The following is an 18,997-nucleotide window of genomic DNA, read 5'->3' as shown; positions in this document are numbered from 1 at the left end:
CCACAAATATGAACCTAAGATTTTGATCAAAGGCAAAGAAACAGAGCTTTAATTAGTATCAGACTTTACCTCCTTAGTTTGGTTATCTGTAAAATACAGACTCTCATCTCCGCTATGACCTCCCTCCAGGAGTTAAAAGGCTCCAATGTCAAGGTGCTTAGGGGGCTTTATAGATACTGATGCCTCAGGATGAGAGAGGAGGGCCTGAGTGCTCCCGCACGGATCCTGCAGCCATGCTCACATTCCCAGCAAATGATCTGTCAGCGATATCACATCCGCATCAGGCACTCAGTCACGTAGGTCAATGGGCATTAATCAAATGTTAGGACTTGGAGAGATGATGCCACTGCTTTCTCGGTCACTCAGGTTCACTGCACTGAAACCCTGGGTGGGTTTCTTTTCTCCTGTGGTTTCTTGGGACATGAAATCAGGGTTCTCTAACTTGACTTCCTATTGTCAAAGTGATCGGGCGATTGGGCAGCATCTGTTTTAGATGCTCTTTAGGGTAATGTCCAGGGTGTTACCTGGACTTCCACTGTGGCATGTTCTCGCTCATGAGCATCTCTCTCTCTCTCTTTTTTTTTTTTTTTTTTGAGGTGGAGTCTCACTTTGTTGCCCAAGCTGAAGTGTAGTGGCATGATCTTGGCTCACTGCAACCTCAGCCTCCTGAATAGCTGGGATTACAGGTGTGCACCACCGTGCCTGGCTAATTTTTGTATTTTTAGTAGAAATGGGATTTCACCATGTTGCTCAGGCTGGTCTCGAATTCCTGACCTCAGGTGATCTGTCTGCCTTGGCCTCCTGAAGTGTTGGGATTACAGGCGTGAGCCACTGTGCCCAGCCCCTCATGAGCATCTCTATCTCAAGGTTCCAAAGGGACAAGGGTAGGGAGTATTTCCAGTGTCCTTGCTGGGCCTTTCCATAGGAAGGAGGGGAGAGGGCAGAGTGCACAGGGTCTGGACCAGACAGCTTGCCTCTAATTCCCAGCCCCACCACGGTGGGTCCTCTGGGAGTCACTCTGTGTCACCAGCCTCAGGTTCCTACCTATAAAAATGAGATAATGGCTGGGGGCAGTGGCTCATGCCTGTAATCCCAGCACTTTGGGAGGCTGAGGCGGGTGGATCACCTGAGGTCACAAGTTTGAGACCAGCCTGGCCAACATGGCAAAACCCCATCTCTACTAAAAATACAAAAAAATTAGCCAGGTGTGGTGGCGGCACCTGTAATCCCAGGTACTCAGGAGGCTGAGGTAAACGAATCACTTGAACCCGGGAGATGGAGGTTGCAGTGAGCTGAGATCGCACCACTGCACTCTAGCCTGGACAACAGAGCGAGGCTCCATCTAAAAAAAAAAAAAAAAAAAAAAGAGGTAACAATAGTACCTCTCTCAATGTTGGTTAAAGGATTAAATGAGATAGTTCTAGGTACATTCTGAACCGCAGGGCAGCACTCAAGAATCTTAGTCCTTAAATTAGTCCTCATAACAACACTATCATGAAGGTAAGATGTTCTCCAGAAGCTCAGAAAGGGCAAGTGATATATCCAAGGCCACATGTTGGCAGGAAGCAGAATTAGACTTTGAACACAGTCTTAAGAGTGTGTGGGAATGTGGCCCGAGGGCTGAGTTAGATATTGGTGGTGGCAGAGGTAGAAATAGGCTGGGGTAACATCTGCCTTTGCCATTCTGAGAAAGTCACGTAACTGGGCCTCACTTTCTTCATCTGTGAAATGGGAATAATGCTAGTCCTTGTTGTGGAACATATCAAGTATGAAATAAACTCAAAGTATTGGGTTATATGAAAAAAATGACGCAGAATTAAAAAAAAAAAAAAACCAGCCCGGTACGGTGGCTCATGCCTATAATCCCAGCACTCTGGGGGCCAAAGTGGGCGGATCACGAGGTCAAGAGATTGAGACCATCCTGGCCAACATGGTGAAACCCCATCTCTACTAAAAATACAAAAGTTAGCTGGGCGTGGTGGCATGTGTCTGTTATCCTACCTACTCGGGAGGCTGAGGCAGGAGAATCGCTTGAACCTGGGAGGCAGAGGTTGCAGTGAGCCAAGATCGCGCCACTGCACTCCAGCCTGGTGACAGAGTGAGACTCTGTCTGAAAAAAACAAAACAAAACAAGACAAAAAAAAAAAAAACCTTAGGCCTTTCTTTCATTTGACCTCCATTTCTAGGCAGACTGCCTTTCAGGAAACCTTGAGTAACAGATTCTGCTGAGAGGCACGAGGCTAACCTTGAGTTCTGAGGCAGTGCTGTACTGCCCTGCAGGGAAAGTGCTTAGGAGAAGCAACACATCCAACCCTGGCACTACGAAGAGTGCAGTAGGTCCCCATTCCTCTAATGATGGGTTCTATTAGTCTCTGTAGACACTTTGGGTCAGGGATCAGGTGTGGGGTGGAAGACACAGATACTGACTTAAATGCCCCATGTCAAGGTCTCACTTTGAGGTCAAGTTCACCTCATGGTTCTTAGAGCAGAAGAAATTATATGAATATCCCAAGAACATCTTTGAGGACTCCTCCATGTGGGTTGAAGGTTTCATCAAGCAGAAACAAGTTACTGGTTGCAATAACAGTCCCAATGCTTTACCGTTCCCTGTATTCCTGCCTTTTGACATGTTACCTTGTAGAGTCCCCACACTCCCTGCACCCCCTACAGGGACTCTCAGCCATGTCATTTGCTTTGGTTCGTTGTATAATAAGGATGTGATGCAAGCCAAGACCTGAAAAAGCTCTTGTACCTTTCTGCAAGAGCACCCTCGCTCCTCTGCCACTCCCATGAAATCATGCCTGGGTGAGACTGCTGGAGGATGAATGATGTGCGAAGCTTTGTCAACTCACCCGTCATCCCAACAGAGGTCATCTTAGATCAGCCAGCATCCAGAAAACCCCCTAAGATATGGCTGACTCCAGCTGAGATTAGCAGGACCCCCTCACTGACCTGGGTATGGGAGCAGTCCCAACCCAAGCTGAGATCAACTGAACCCTGTAGACTTTCATGCTAAATAAGTGTTTCTTCTTGTTCACCACTGAGGTTTGTGGGCAGTTGTCACGAAGCACTATTGTGGCAATAAATAGCTGATATACATACACACACAAACACACACATATATTTTTAAATGTAACATACCATGGCTTTGATTGTATTTTGCTACACTATTCAAACCTTCCTTTCTTTGCCTCTATCTTTGCTTTTGGAGGTACTGGCAAGAAATGTTTTTATTTTATACACACACGCACACACAGAACTTTTACCGACATTCTCATATTAGTCCACCCAGTGAAATCCTGATAGGAGGGAACGGAAATCTCTACAAGCTTTGCTCTCCCCCTTATGTCTCACTCTTCCTCTTCCAATCTATTTATTTTAAATAAAAATCCAATGTATATTTTAAATAAATAGGTCATATTTGTTTAAGACAAGCTCCCACTCGGTACCAAGAATCTGCCTGTTGAAGAGTCAATCAAACCAGATCGTGCTTCCTTCTCCAAATGCAGCCCATAGTTCCCCTCCTCCAGGTCTTAGCTCCCCCGAGTCCTCCTTCTTAGAATTCCTCTTCCACTTTCCAGTCCCATCCTCTCAGTCCATGAAAATGCATCGGCCTTCAAGTCACCTGCAGCCACTTCCCTGGGACAGGCCTCCCCAGCAAGGTCCCCGTGTTCCTGGAGTTACCAGCATTTGTGTGCTTTTTGTGATACTGTAGTTCGTGTTTTGTTGAGGCAGCAAATCCAGATGAAGCTGGATTTAAATCCCCTCTTCCCAGCCTCAGGACCTAGGACAAGTTCCGCAAACCCACAGAGCCTCAGTTTCCTCATTTGCAAGGTGAGGATAACAATGATGATATAGTACCTATCTCACAGGGTTGCCTATGAAGATTAAATGATGTAGTACAACTCCAACACCTCACATAGTGCCTGGGGTGGAGTAAGCACTTACTACATGTTAGCCATTATTATAATTGTATGCATGGTACCATGGGAACTTGCAGTCCTAGCTAGCATTTATTTACTGCTTACCATGTGCCCACTGTTTTAAGTATTTTAAGTACTGTTCTAGGGCTTCTTATGTGTTTATTTCATTTTAAACCTCATGGAAATGGTTAAGGTAGATAGTGTTATTATCCCCAATTTGTGGATGAGAAAATTGAGGCACAGAGAGGTTAAGTAAGTTACCCAAGGTCACACAGCTAATAGGTCACCCACTGCCATTGCCATCCTTTCTCCACTTTACCATAGTTATTCACTCATCTTTGCCATTGGGGATCTGGGATGTGTCTTTAATTTTTGCTTTCAAGTACTTAGCACAGTGCCTGGCACATAAACCCACCAACATACTGATGGAGGTTACCATAGAGTGGCCTGTATGTCCTTGGTCTTTTCTCTCTTGACATTCACCCTCCTTGAGGGCAGAGGCCTGGGTCCCCCAATCCCTGCAACTGCTTGTTGCTGAATTGACTGGGTGGGACAGATGGCTCCTTGCAGAGGAAAGATGGGCTTCTTCTCACCCTGGTGCACACAGGCAAGGGCTCTCTACACTCAGTCTTACAATCCAACTCGATTCAAGACAGGAAGCAAACAAGGCTTTCAGCAGCCTCAGGCGAGCAGGGGTGAAATTAGCAGATCGGTGTACAAAGGAGTGTTTAATAATGCTATCACACTACCCCATCCTCGTGGAGCCGTTGTGACATTCTGCATTAAAAAAGTGACAACCCTCAATTGCTGCTTGTAACCAAGGCCTGGCATCACGTTGGCTCCCAGCCTCCAGAACACTTGCATTTTCTGGCAACAAACGGCATCCAGGGATCAGGGGAAACTGATGGCTTCATGCAAAAATGTCCTGGCGGACCCTCTAAGCCCTTTGTAGTTCAGCTGCTCTTCTGCTCCTCTGTCAGGAGCATAATTTTCATTTAATATTAAGGAGCTGTTTGTTAAAATAATATTGTCATGGTAACGGGGTAAGGGGAGGGGGTGCTGAAATAGTCTGGTGCTGCCCGAATTGCAGCATATTAATCAAGTACTTGGTACTATTTAATGAGCTTCCCTCTGTGCTTCCTGGTAACAATGAATTTGGAGGACCCAGGCACTTGGGGTTTGCCCCGGTTGTCAGTGTCAAAGATGTGGGCTCTTATGAGCTCCTGGTGCTGTGTTGTGATGGATGGATGGAAGGAGGGAGGGATCGAGGGAGGGGTGGATGGAAGGGATGGATGGATGAGTGGGTAGGTGGGTGGAGGGATGGAGAGATGGGTGGGTGGATGGGTAGGTGGATGGATGGATGGGTGGGTGGAGGGATGGATGGATGGATGAATGGGATGGATGGATGGATGCCAAAACCAAAATTATAGATGTCTGTGTCAGAGCTGTTTTGAAAGCTCTTCTATTTTTCAGTTGCCCTTTTACAGTGGAAATGAATTTTGCCAGAGAATTAGGGAAAAGGGGTCAGGGAAGAAAACAAGGGAAGGCAAAGATTTATCTTGCCTGAAGGGAGAGCTGAGGGCAATGATAGGGAGGCAATGTGGAAAAATTCAGAGTCAGGCTGCCTACGTTCCAATCCTAGTTCTGTCCCATCTCACTGTGTAACCATGGGTGGGGGACCCGCTCCCCCAGGCAGCTTCTGTTTCCACATGTGTAAAAGGGGGCTCATAGGCATGTTTATCGTGGAGGATTGTTGAGGGGATTAAAGCAGAAGACGCTCAGTAAATTCCAACTACCACGTCTACTACTACCGCACCTGCTGTTGCTACCAGTGCTGCTGCTGTTGCTACAAATGTTAGGAAAGCCACCACTGTGGGAAGGCCCCAAGGTGCTTTCATGACCCAAAGGTCCAGTTGAGTCCTGATCATCCAGTACACCACCCAGCCCCAGGTGTGGTTGACACTACTGCCTGTGTTCTTTCTGAGGTCAGCAAACTTTTTCAGTAAAGGGCCAGATAGTAAATATTTCAGGCTTTGTGGGTCACATGCAACCTTGGTTGCATATTATTCTTCTTTGTTTTGTTTGTTTTTTACAACCCTTTAAAAATACAATACCATTCTTAGCCCACGGGCCACACAGAGACAGGCATAGTTGGCTGGTTCCTGCCCTGCTGCCTTCTGAGAAAAGACAGGAGAAAAGGAAGGCAAAGTAAAAGGAGAGAGAGATATATATATGAGCTTTCCTTCCTCTAAAAGCAGGTTGAAGATAAGCATAAAAAAGAGAAATCTGGATCCAGGAATTTGTTTGACTTTAAAAATAAAAATAAAACCAGCCATGGTGATTCACTATAGCCTTGTCTGCTCATTTTACAGTCAAGGAAAGGGACGCATACAGAGGTGGGGTGACCTGCCCAAGGTCACATTGCTAGTAAAGGATAGAGCTGGGACATAAACCCAGGTGGTCTGGCACCTGAGAATATCCCCACTGCCCCATGCCCCGCTGCTAATGTAGAAAAGAATCTCCATTTTCTTATATTCTCAATCTCCTGACACCCTCTATCAGCTGACTGTCTAGAAGCTCAGACTTTAGGGTCTGGCAGAACTATGATCTACTGTTTACTGGGTCTGTGGATATTATCTTGGAGATAATTGACTTTTAGGTGCCTCTGTTTTCTCAGTGATAAAATGGGGATGTTTACTATACCTCTTGGTGGTTATGGAGATTCAATGGCTGGGCATGGTGGCTCACTCCTGTAGTGCCAGCACTTTGGGAGGCCGAGGTGGGCGGATCACTTGAGGTCGGCAGTTCGAGACCAGCCTGGCCATCGTGGTGAAACCCCGTCTCTACTAAAAATACAAAATTAGCTGGGTGTGGTGGTGCATGCCTGTAATCCCAGTTACTCAGGAAGCTGAGGCAGGAGAATTGCTTGAACCCCAGGAGACGGAGGTTGCAGTGAGCTGAGATTGTGCCATTGCACTCCAGTCCGGGTGCCAAGAGCAAAACTCTTGTCAAGGACTTAGCAAATGGTATTGAGTGAGTGCTGGATAAATATTAGAACTGATGATTATAACAATGCTGTGGTAAGCAGAGTAATGGACTCCCAAAGATGCCTGTGCCCTAATCCCTGGAACCTGTGAATATTTTATGTTAAATGGCAAAGAGGAATGAATATTGCAGATGGAGGTAGTCAGTGATCTCAACGCATGGTTCACAGTCAGTTACAGATCCAACTCCTTGTCTACTCTTTCCCCCTTCTCACAACTGCACTTGACTAGTCTAAAAAAGACAAGATTGCAGATGGAATTAAGGTTGCTAATCATCTGACCTTAAGATAAACAGATTATTCTGGATTATCAGGGTAGGCACAAGCTAATCATAAGAGTCCTTTAAAGATGTAGGAAGCCAATGAACGTCAGAGTCTGAGAAACTGCATGTTCTCATGTTCTACAGCATGAGAAAAACTCAACCATCCATTGCTGGCTTTGAAGATGGAAGGGGGCCCTGAGCTAAGCAATTCAGGAGGCCTCTAGAAGCTGGGAAGCAAGAAGATGGATTCTCCCTGAGAGCTTCCAGGAAGGAGTACACTTTGTCAATACTTTGTTTGTCACCTTCAGCTCAGTGAGACCCATTCCGGACTATGACCTCTAGTACCATAAGACAATAAACTGGTGTTAAGCCTAAGTTTGTGGGAATATGTTCTAGCAGCCATCAGATCAAATACATTGTTGTCTGCAATATAAACCAGAGAACTCACCAGAGTGGGAGCATCACCTAAAGCAAAGATGGCATCCCGCACCGGCCGCAGGACAAGGGGCCCTTCTCTGCATGCCTGCTCTGATGCTGCTCAACCAGTGACCATCTACTGAGTGCTGCAGTATGGGCAGGCACCAGCCCAGGAGCTGCAGGGGAGTGGAGAGAAGTGGAAGCATACAGAGGACACTGCCTGAGTCCCCGGGGGAGATGACACATCTGCACGTGGGGTTAGCATGCTACAGAGGGGGACCTGCATGTGGAATATCAGTTCTGCGAAAATATTCCACTACCTAGCCTTCACTCTCACATGTGTTCTGGACCACAAAGTCCAGCTCCAGGTTCAGTGCTCCCCACTGAGTCTGCTCTGAGAATTACCGCCACCATCACTCCTTTTTCTTAACAACTAGGCTTTTAAGGCAGTGCAGGACTTACATACGGTAATTTGGCTTTGGTTTCTTCCTTCTCCCCAATTTCCTCACCACCCATTCTTGGTCCATGTGGTCCCACAATGCCCGAAGGGAGTGCGTGACACAGGCCTGGCCAGTTGGCACCGTGCACCCTTTGGCTCCAGCAGTTGGCTTGGGGATAGACAGGTGACCTGAGTTTCTCAATTCCAGGGCATTTGCTGGGAGCACTGTGGAAGCACAGCCTTCTTTCTATGGGGGTTGCTGAGAAAAGCTGCTGGCTGTCGGTGGGGGAAACCTGTCTGAGTAAATCCCACACAGAAGAAAGCTGAGCCGAGAGATGGAGAGACACGACGCCTGCAGACATTGCTTAGATCCAGCTGGGCGCAAAGCCAGGCCAGCTCAGACTTTTCAATTACACGAACGAACCGCCTTTTTGTTTTACACTTATGTCAATTTGAATTGGATTTCCATCTTGTAACCAAAAGTCTGACTAATATAATCAAATACCAACTTAAGTATTGATATCTACGAGTTATAGGTGTTTTCATTTCCTTGGCCAAGAAACTTTGAGCTCTGAAATATCACGGAATGGGGGGTTAGGCCAGGGCACTTAGGGCAAAGTTTTAGCTGGACTGCAGAGAAGGATGAAGTGGCCTCTCTCACTTCTTTCTTCATTTCTTTGGTTTAGCTTAGCCACACTGAGTCCACTCCTAATACTGGAGGAAGAGGCAAAGGGAGCCTCTTATGCTATTGAATGGGGCCTGGTTTCAACTTGCACCTGAATCTGTGGATGGACCAAATGCCTACATCGGGGTTTTCATATCTAGTACATGAGGGCGAAGTGAATTTCATACGAGTGGCACGTGGGGCAGCTGTAGCTCTGTGAACTGATGGGGCTACTGCTCTGGGTCCTGTGTCTTAAATGCTGATGCTGCCTCAGGGTTCTGTCTTCAGCCCAGCAGTCTTCTATCTCTGAGCTGTCCCTGAGCGAGTTCAGTCACTCCATAGGTTCACCTGTCACCTCCATCAGCTGTCTGTGCATCTTTTTCCTTTGCCCACAGACCTGAAGGATGCAGCACGTACCCATTGGTCATGGTGATACCTGCCTATGCTGATTTTTCATAGGACAGCAGGACTGCAGGGGCCAGGGTCAGGGCTATAGTGCAGTTGGGTAGGATGATACGCTTTGAATAGAACCCGGGTGATGCCGATTTCTTCCTCCTTAGGAACACACCTATAGGTTGGTAATCACCAGTCTGTATGTACTACTGACTCCCAATACATCTATCCCTTCCTGAGCTTGTTTCTGTGCTCCAGGCCCATGTTGGACATCTCTAGGATGATAAACACTAATCCTAAAATCAGTCTCAATGCTAGTACTAATGTAATGGAAACCGACACTTAGGAACACTCCCTCTATACCAGACATAGTTTTTTTGTTTTTGTTTTTTTTGCCTTGAGAAAGGAATTTATTTATTATATTTAAAGGGCTTATATATATATATATATATATACATATATATACACACACATATAAACATATATATTTATATATGTATATATATATTTATTATACTTTAAGTTCTAGGGTACATGTGCACAACGTGCAGGTTTGTCACATATGTATACATGTGCCATGTTGGTGTGCTGTACCGATTAACTCGTCATTTACATTAGGTATATCTCCTAATGCTATCCCTCCCGACTCCCCCTACCCGACAACAGGCCCTGGTGTGTGATGTTCCCTTTCCTGTGTCCATGTGTTCTCATTGTTCAATTCCCACCTATGAGTGAGAACATGCAGTGTTTGGTTTTTTGTCCTTGAGATAGTTTGCTGAGAATGATGGTTTCCAGCTTCATCCATGTCCCTATAAAGGACATGAACTCATCATTTTTTATGGCTGCTTAGTATTCCATGGTGTATATGTGCCACATTTTCTTAATCCAGTCTATCATTGATGGACATTTGGGTTGGTTCCAAGTACCAGACATAGTTCTTAACACTGTACATGTGCTGATCCTAAAAGCCTTCTCAGGTAGGTAATAATCACTATACAATCCTCATTATGCAGATAAGGAAACTGAGGCTCAGGAAAGTTAAACGATCTCTCCAAGGTTACACAGCTAGTGCTTGGCTGGGCCAGGATGTGAATTGAAGCCACGTGGACTCCTGAGCCTACCTGCTTAACTGCTACTCCATGCTGCTCCCCGTCCTGCCCGCTCCGCCAGTTCATCAAATGCAACGCTACCACCTGTCACCTTTTCTGCATTCGTCCACTATTTGGTTAACAAGATCAGTTTCTTAGATTCTCAAGCCAGGAACCTGAGACTCACTCTGGACCTGTCCTTTCTCACTTTCTATCTTCACATCCAGTCCATTCTTTCTCTGAATTGGTGCTCTGGAGTGAGTTCCCCGCTCCATTTCTGCTGTGACTGGCTCAGTTGAGAGGGTGACTCCCTCTCTCTGGGGCCATCGGAACAGCCACCATCTCCTCATTGCTTCCTTGTCTTTGGCGTCTACTACCTGCAATGCCATCTGCACTCTGACCAGCTCATCTTTCTCTTTCTTTTTTTTTTTTTTTTGAGATAGAGTCTTACTCTGTCACCCATGCTGGAGTGCAGTGGTACAATCTTGGCTCACTGCAACCTCTGCTTCCTGAGTTCAAGCAATTCTCATGTCTCAGCCTCTCAAGTAGCTGGGATTACAGGCACCTGTCACTATGCCCAGCTATTTTTTTATTTTTTATTTTTAGTGGAGATGGGGTTTCACCTTTTTGGCCAGGCTGGTCTTGAACTCCTGACCTCAGATGATCCACCCGCCTTGGCCTCCCAAAGTGCTGGGATTACAGGCGTGAGCTACCGCGCCTGGCACCAGCTCACCTTTCTAAGCCCAAGGTTGCATCATATCACTCCCTTGGTTAAAAACCTCTGAAAGCCACTCATTGCCTCCTGCAAACAGCTCCATCCTCAGCACGGCACCCGAGAGCCTCTGCAGTCTGCCTCATTGACCTTGTCCATCTCAACTGCCATGTGCTCCCCCATGAGGCTCTACCTGCTCCAGTAACCTCAGACTCCCCAAAGCCTCCAAATGTCCAAGCTTTGTCCACCTCTGCCACCTCTGCCCAGGTTTCCCCTCCTTCAGGATCTAACTGAAAGCCTCCCTGAACCCACAGGCAGAATGAAAGACTTCGATTCTGTGGGTAGGAAACTTACCATCTTGCTGAGGTCAATCCAGTGATCAATGACATACTGACTTCTGTGTTCATTTACTCATTAATTTTGTTTTTACTAACACTTTTACTCTGTGGTGGACACTACCCCAAGCACCTTCCACAGACTCATTTAGTCATCCTAACTACCCTATGAGGGAACCCATTTTATAGATGAGGAAGGCACAGCACATGGAAGTTAGATGACTCCTCCAGAATCACAGGACTAGCAAAGGTGGAGCTGAGATTCTAACTGAGGAGCAGTCTGGCTCCAAAGTGCACACTCTCGATGGCTCTGCAATATTGCCTCACATTAGATGTGTCAACTGTAAGACCCACGGATGCTCAGAGAGGAGACCAGAGCCTCAGAGGAGGCTGCAGGACCTGCAGGGAGTTCTGATGCCCCTGCCCGGGCCTCCGGGCAACAGTTCCCTGAGGGAGCCTGTGTTGGCCATGCACTCTCATCTCAAGGCCTTCTCTCCAGCCTCATGGTGTCCCCCAGCTCCATCCTCAGGAGGGAAGAGTCTGAGGCTGGATAAGAATGAAGAGAGGTACTTGGGAAGCTGAGGCAAGAGAATCGTTTGAATCCAGGAGGTGGAGGTTGCAGTGAGCTGAGATCACGGCACTGCACTCCAGCCTGGGCGACAAAAGTGAAACTTTGTCTCAAAAAAAAAAAAAAAAAAAAAAAACCAAAAAAGGATGAGGAGAGGGATACACCACAGGGCAGCCACACTACGGAGAATGGGAGGGCAGGATAGGGTTACATTCCTCCTTCTGCCCTGCCCATGGAGCCTTGGAAGACCATTGGCCACCCCTTCTCCTGGGAAGGAGGCAGGTAGCTCCTCAGATAAGGGCAGAGCACAGGCTGCGGAGAAGTTCTGCTCTAGGCCTCAGGGGAGAGGACAAGAGAGAAGAGGAGGGTTGTGCAGCCCAGCTCACCAGGTTGCAGGCCAGAGAGGACTGGGGGCTGATGCTCAAGGTGGCTGGAATAAAGGTGTACTTGTCTGTTGTCTGCCTTAGAGCCCCAGCTCTCAGTCAATAACCCAGGAGTCCTAATGAGTCTCAGCTTCTGTGATCGGGGTGCTGCTCCTCCAGCCATGCAGGTCCCTCTCCCTGCTTCACATAGATTTCATTAGTCTTGATTTTTCTTTTTTTCAATATAGGGTCTCACTCTGTTGCCCAGGCTGAAGTGCAGTGGTGTGATCATAGCTCAGGGCAACCTTGATCTTCTTGTCTCATGCAATCCTCCTGCCTCAGCCTCCTGACCATAGGTGGGACCCACCATGTCTTGCTATTTTTTTTTTTTTTTTTTTTTTGAGACAGAGTCTTGCTTTGCCACCCAGGCTGGAGTGCAGTGGTGTGATCTCGGCTCACTGCAAGCTCCGCCTCCTGGGTTCTCGCCCTTCTCCTGCCTCAGCCTCCCGAGTAGCTGGGACTATAGGTGCCCGCCACCACGCCTGGCTAATTTTTTGTATTTTTAGTAGAGACGGGGTTTCACCGTGTTAGTCTGGCTATTTTTTAAAGCATATTTTGTAGAGACAGGGTCTCCCTATGCTGCCCAGGCTGGTCTCAAACTCTTGGGTTCAGGTGATCTTCCCACCTCAGCCTCCCAAAGTGCTGAGACTACAGGTGTGAGCCACTGTGCCCGGCCTTGATTTTTCTTTTTTTAAGTGTTAACTTAATCTTTCTCCTGAAGATTCTCAGAGACTAAAGATGAAAGAAGATTTTCATTGCAAACTTCTTACCCGTTATTAACAAGTAAAGCCCATCTTTCTGACACATGGTTGGTGTCAGTTTGGCGTTAGATCACCCTTCCTGTCCTGACTCTCCCGACAATGGGAATGGAATTCAATTGTGGATGCTTGCTGTGTTGAAGGAAAGATGTGGAATAGCTGAATCACCGTATGACTCAGTCTCTACTAGAGAAACCCGCTAAAAGGCTCAATCATGTTACAAAGACATTCGTCCACATGCATGTCAGGACCCTTGGAGCTATTTCACCCAGAAGACCAGAGCAGAGGAACTCAGGCTGAAGAATTAAGTGGACATTTCCCATTGAAGGATCATCAGCAATAAAAAGGAAGAGTCTCAGAAAAACTAACAGGAGTCATTTGAAAAGTATGATGCTATTTTAAAGAAATCTATCTGTAACATCATTTCTTGAACATATTGCAAGAAAAAAGCTATGCTTTCAGTGTGAAGATAGATGGGAGGTGGTACGGGGGAAAAGAAATAGCATTTCTTGACCATCTTTTGTGAGCGAGTTTGCACGCTACGTCTCTTCCACATTTTATCTCATTTACTCTCCCAAATAACCCTGCGAGATGTATTATTTCCCCATTTTATAGATCAGGAAACTCAGGGGAAACCTAGTTCTGGACTATTTTGTCTCATTTTCTGCATATAACTCTGGAAAAACAGCTTATTCCCAGCTAGTACAAAGTTTCTCTAATTCAAATTCCCTGGCAATTTGAAATAGAAGCAAAGCTGCCCATTGAATGATTTTCTACTTCAAAAAACACACTGCTTTTGTTAGAGTTTCAGTGGTATTTATTCCTAAGCATGCAAAGAGAGTAAGTGGCCTAAAGGTACAGGTCAGGTGCATTCAGCCATGTGGTCAGACCTGCTAAGCACAGGTCCTGTGGCTCCTGCATTAGCACCAGTTGGTTAGCTGGGCTGAGCTGAGTCTGTGGACTGAGTGGTAAGAAGGCTCACCTGCCTGTAGGGAACACCCTGGGCTGAAGACTGTTCACTCACTTGAGTTGCTCCTAAAGTGGTCCAGATTAATGAGGTTTGGCTACTCCTTGTCCCTCTGATATAAAACAAGGTTGCTGATATAAGACCACAAAGTAGGATGCAGGAAGGTAGACTTAGAAATTGTTTTGTCTAGGGGCTGGGTGCAGTGGCTCATGCCTGTAATCCCAGCACCTTGGGAGGCTGAGGTGGGCGGATCACTTGAGGTCCAGGGGTTTGAGACCAGCCTGGCCAACATGGTGAAACCCTGTCTCTATTAAAAATACACACACACACAAAAAATAGCTGAGCATGGTGGCAGGCACCTGTAATCCCAGCTACTTGGGAAGCTGAGGCAAGAGAATTGTTTAAGCCCAGGAGGTGGAGGTTGCAGTGAGCTGAGATTGTGCCACTGCACTCCAGCCTGGGTGGCAGAGCGAGACTCTGTCTCAAAAATAAAAAATAAAAAATAAAGAAATTATTTTGTCTAGAGATGCCAAAAAGTGGCAGGAATGCTACAGTTCTTCTTGCCTCCTCAGCAGACATCAGTAATCTACTGCAGCATACTCTTTCCTGGATATGCCTCGACACCCTTCTCAGCATAGTGCCCCTGGCAGCCATGAGCAATTGATCCCCTCATGCCATCCGTCTTCCCACCCAAATTGCAAGTGAGGCTGTGGCCACCTGGCAGATGTCAGAGGAGTTGATAGGAAAAGGAATCTATAATAGTTTTAGATCCTCTAGGCACAGGCGCTGTGTTTGAGTCATATACAATTTTGGCTTACATTACAATCCTGCTATCCACTAGGGTCTGGGTGAGATGGGGTAAGGGAGCCAAAGGCAGGCCACTAAGCAAGCTCATTCTGTAACTCCAGGTCTACCACTCACGTAAGAAATGTAACCCCGACAAGTGTTTCAGGCGAATGCAATTTTTATCTGAAATATGCTCCAAATCCTGGGGTGGTGGGGAGTGCCTTTTGCCACATGAATCATCACTATGGGAATCTGGCGACATGCTATTTGTCTTCCAGCCATGGAGACAGCCAGACCTCACTGGGGAAGGAATAGGGAACTGTGTGGCTTGAGACCACACTACCCAAGCTGGGGTCTTAAATGATTCTCCATCTGTATCAATGGAATCTTTGTCTTGCGCTGGTGTTTCTCAGTCTTCACGACTACTTCCCGGAGGGAAGGAGGATAGTAAGGGTGTCCCCATTCACTGGGAAAAAGGGGTGTTCTGAGAGGTCACACCACTCTTCAGGAGGCCCACAGCTAGGAATAAATAGCAGAGCCGCCTCCGCTTTCAACCAGGAGGGACCAGAGGGAGCCAGGAGGAAAAACAGTGCCACCCTGACAGCCTTCCACAGCATCTCCATCTTAGAGGATGTGCTAACCAGCAGGGATTGCTTCCTTGACCCTGCCCTGCAGCTATGCCAGGGCTTCTGACTCCCAGCCCAGTGCTCTGTCCTCCAACCTACACTACTTTTTCCTGTCCCATCATTGGGCCTTAACCTGGGTTCATGTCCCACATCCAGAATAAGAATAAGGACTAATATTTATTGAGCACTTACTATATCCCAGCATGAGGGCCTGACAGCTTCATGTGAATTACCTGATTAAATCGAACTATCACTATCTCCATCTTAAGAGGAGATTGATGCTTGAGGCCCCACAGCTAGTGGAAGGGCTGGGATGGGAATCTGGCATTCTGACTCCAGGGGCCATGCTCTGAACCACAGACATTGCCTCCCTGGGCTGCCTCCTCATCACTATATTTGACAATCATTTACTGAGCACCTACTACATGCCAGGTTCTATGAATGCAAGCACAGAGCACCTGTCCTCAAAGCTCAACTCCTGCTTAAAGACTTGCCAAGCCGGCCGGGCGCGATGGCTCATGCCTGTAATCCCAGTACTTTGGGAGGCCGAGGCAGGCGGATCACGAGGTCAGGAGATCGAGACCATCCTGGCTAACATGGTGAAACCCCGTCTCTACTAAAAACACAAAAAATTAGCCGGGTGTGGTGGCAGGCACCTGTAGTCCCAGCTACTTGGGAGGCTGAGGCAGGAGAATGGCGTGAACCCGGGAGGCGGAACTTGCAGTGAGCGGAGATCACGCCACTGCACTCCAGCCTGGGTGGCAGAGCGAGACTCTGTCTCAAAAAAAAAAAAAAAAGACTTGCCAAGTCACAGTTCAGTCCTCTCCTCTATCTTCTTTCCCCGGCCCCCCGACAGCAAACAAGGCTCAGCTGAATATACAGCCTGTGCACAACCACTGTCAAACTCGATTCTCATCCAGGCTGTCAGTTTCTTAAAGAAAAACACCATCTCTGGCCTCCCACAGAGCCCTGCCCTCAAGGGCCCTTGGTAAATATTTACTGTTGCAGCTGACCCAGACCCCAGGGGAAGAAGACCCAGTTACAAAGCACAAAGGAACCCGTGTGCTCATTATTCAGACCCTCCCAAGCGCAATGGGTGTCCCTCCTGCGTAACTTCCCCATTTGTGTCTGGAGTGCAATTTTTCTCACACTCAGTGGGCCAGGTTTTGGCCACTGGAGTATGTGGTACTGCCCCTGCCCAAGGGCCCACGATTCCAGGTGAAGCTGAAGCCAAGCCACCTGCCTGAGCCACACCCACTTTTGCCTTCTCTGGGGCCCTCGGGAGTGGGGGGTGGGTGAATCTTGCCATCTGTTCCCCCATGCCTTTTCCTCTTGTCTATGTGGTCTGGATCTTGGGCTGAGTCCCTTGATGGCATGACTAGCCAGTAACTCTTTTAGTGGTTCTGGCATGAGATAGGCTCCCCAGAGCCTCTGAGCAAAACTCTCATCATGCTTTGAGAGGTGCCCCCCGGACCACATACAGCAGGTGTTTGGGCTCATGTCTATCATATGTGCATTGTCTGGCATTAGCTCAGGTACAGCCAGCCAATGGGCAACAACGTAGGAGAGACCCAACGGTCATCTCATCTGGTGGCTTCCGAACAGTTTTATAGGAGAACCTGCACCTAAAACGGAGGCAATGCTGAGCATTTGCAGGCACGAGTTCAAAAGCTTCCCTCATTCAGACTTTCCCTACACTCCCTCCCTCCTCCCACTGCCTGTCCCTCACAGCATTCTAGATCACCAGGGAACAGGGTCTGTAAAACATTGTACTCTCCCCTTCGACGTGTCCCACAGACATTTCTCCAACCTCTGATTGAATTCTGCCAGCGACAGGGAACTCACTCTACTCCCCAAGTTTCCTATTGCACTCTTGCATAGCTCTTCTGTTAGGAATGTTTCCTTAGGTGGAGTCAACAGCTGCCCACCTCTGCCCTGCTCATGACAGTTCTTCAAATGTGCAAACATGACTTTCCTGCCTCACTTTAGCACTGTCTCCTCAGGGCCATGGTTTCCCAACTGGTGTGAGCCAGATAGCTCCCTCTCTGTTGTAAGAATATCTCCCTAGCCCCGGCTAGAGGTTTTCTGGAAACACTTCTGAGCACATGCCCTCTGGATGGGGAGTCTGGGCTGCTGTCATCAGAGCAGAGGGAGGACAGTCCAGCTACCTGCAGGCTCCAGTGCTCCTGGGGAGGGATTGGCAGGAACCCAGTGGATTCCAAGGGACTCACACCTAGATTCTGGGCCCTGTGCTATTTCCAGATACACGTGCATGGAAATACAGTTTCAGAGCTGCCAGAGCTCAGCTGCCCCTGCCCCTCCCATCCCTCTCCTTTCCCTTGTTGAAATTCAGCCTAGGCCCCACGACTGCCAAACGCGACAGTACTCACCGGTCCCGTGTTGCTCACATCCTGGGAATCTTTTTACTCCAAAAGCAGTCGGTACATCCAGACCTACAGGGGACAGAAACTCAGTATCAAAAACAGGACAGAGCAATTGGGTGTCTATCTCTTTTCTAGCAGGACGGAGTCAATGGGGGACTGGGATGGAGGTGGGGAAGATGAATGAAAAGGAAATGGTGAGGACTGAGCCGCTCATTAAACCAACCTCAAGATCTCTGGGCTTTGTGGCGATTCTGAGAAAGAAAAAAAGAAAGAAAGAAAAAAAAAAAGACCCTAGCCCTGGATGAGTCAGCAGCTTGTGGAGAAGCAGGCTTTCTAGAAGAGCGAAATGAAAGGCAAAATCGGTGGGTGTAGGGGTGCGGGAGGCCTCTCTAACCTCACTCAGAGTCCCCTTGAGTCTTCCTGGCAGCAGCCCTTCATGGTTGCATTTTGGTGAGGGCGAAGGGGGAAAGCTCTGTGCTCAGGCCTCAAGTCGAAAAGATACTGCAGTCCTTAAAACAAAAGCCCCCAAAGCGTATTTATATCCTGGGAGACTCCTGCCAAGCGAACCCCGTGTGCTTTGAAAATTCCTTGGGAGAGCTGTAGCCGCAAGAAAAAGGCATGTGCTCGGTTCTGAGGATGTGTTCACAGCACGGCAAGTTAGGGCCTGATCCCCAGAGGTTTAACCACGCAGGGCAGAGGCACCTGTGGCGCACACGTGCACGGAGCAGCCACCAAGCCAGGGAGCTGCTGCGGAGGGCACCCCGTTCTCACTCCCCAAGCCCAACCCGCCTTGAAAGCCAAACTTGTTTTTTCTTGTTTCCCTGAGAATTTGGAGGTGGGCAGAGCTTTCTCTTTTCATCCATTCCTGTTTTCAAAGGAGAACCTTTTGGCTGGGGGAAAGAAAACTTTCAGGTGGCAGATTCTGTTGACTGAGTACTTACCACGCGCCAGGCCCCTCGCACACCTGACCTGGGGTATTACTATTCAAGGGTGCAATCGTACCAGCTGGGAGCTTGCTGCACACACAGAGTCCCAGGCCCCACCAAGCCCTATGGTATGGGAGCAGCCTGTATTTTAACAAGACCTTCAGGTGACTCCTGGGCGGGTTAAAGTCTGCAAAGCGCTGGTGTATCATTCTCTTAATCACGGAAGGAATGAAATTGCAGCCCATTCTCCACGTGGGGGAAACCGGCTCCAAAAGTGACAACT

The 18,997-nt window shown here is 47.9% G+C and overlaps 1 protein-coding gene across 8 annotated transcripts in view; it reads right to left on the bottom strand.

Annotated features, from left to right (window-relative positions):
* Positions 1–18,997, bottom strand: part of ZHX2 (zinc fingers and homeoboxes 2) — a 194,558-nt gene that overhangs the window by 94,676 nt on the left and 80,885 nt on the right. For all 8 annotated transcript variants that reach the window (NM_001132880.1, XM_024250598.3, XM_054560949.2 and 5 more), the window contains 1 exon segment: positions 17,795–17,857. The gene's annotated coding sequence lies outside the window, so the exon portion shown is untranslated.

This window comes from Pongo abelii, chromosome 7 (assembly GCF_028885655.2).
Source record: "Pongo abelii isolate AG06213 chromosome 7, NHGRI_mPonAbe1-v2.0_pri, whole genome shotgun sequence".
In the NCBI taxonomy this organism is placed as follows: domain Eukaryota; kingdom Metazoa; phylum Chordata; class Mammalia; order Primates; family Hominidae; genus Pongo; species Pongo abelii.
The sequence above is the reverse complement of the archived record's forward strand: the minus strand, read 5'-3'. Positions and strand labels throughout refer to the sequence as shown.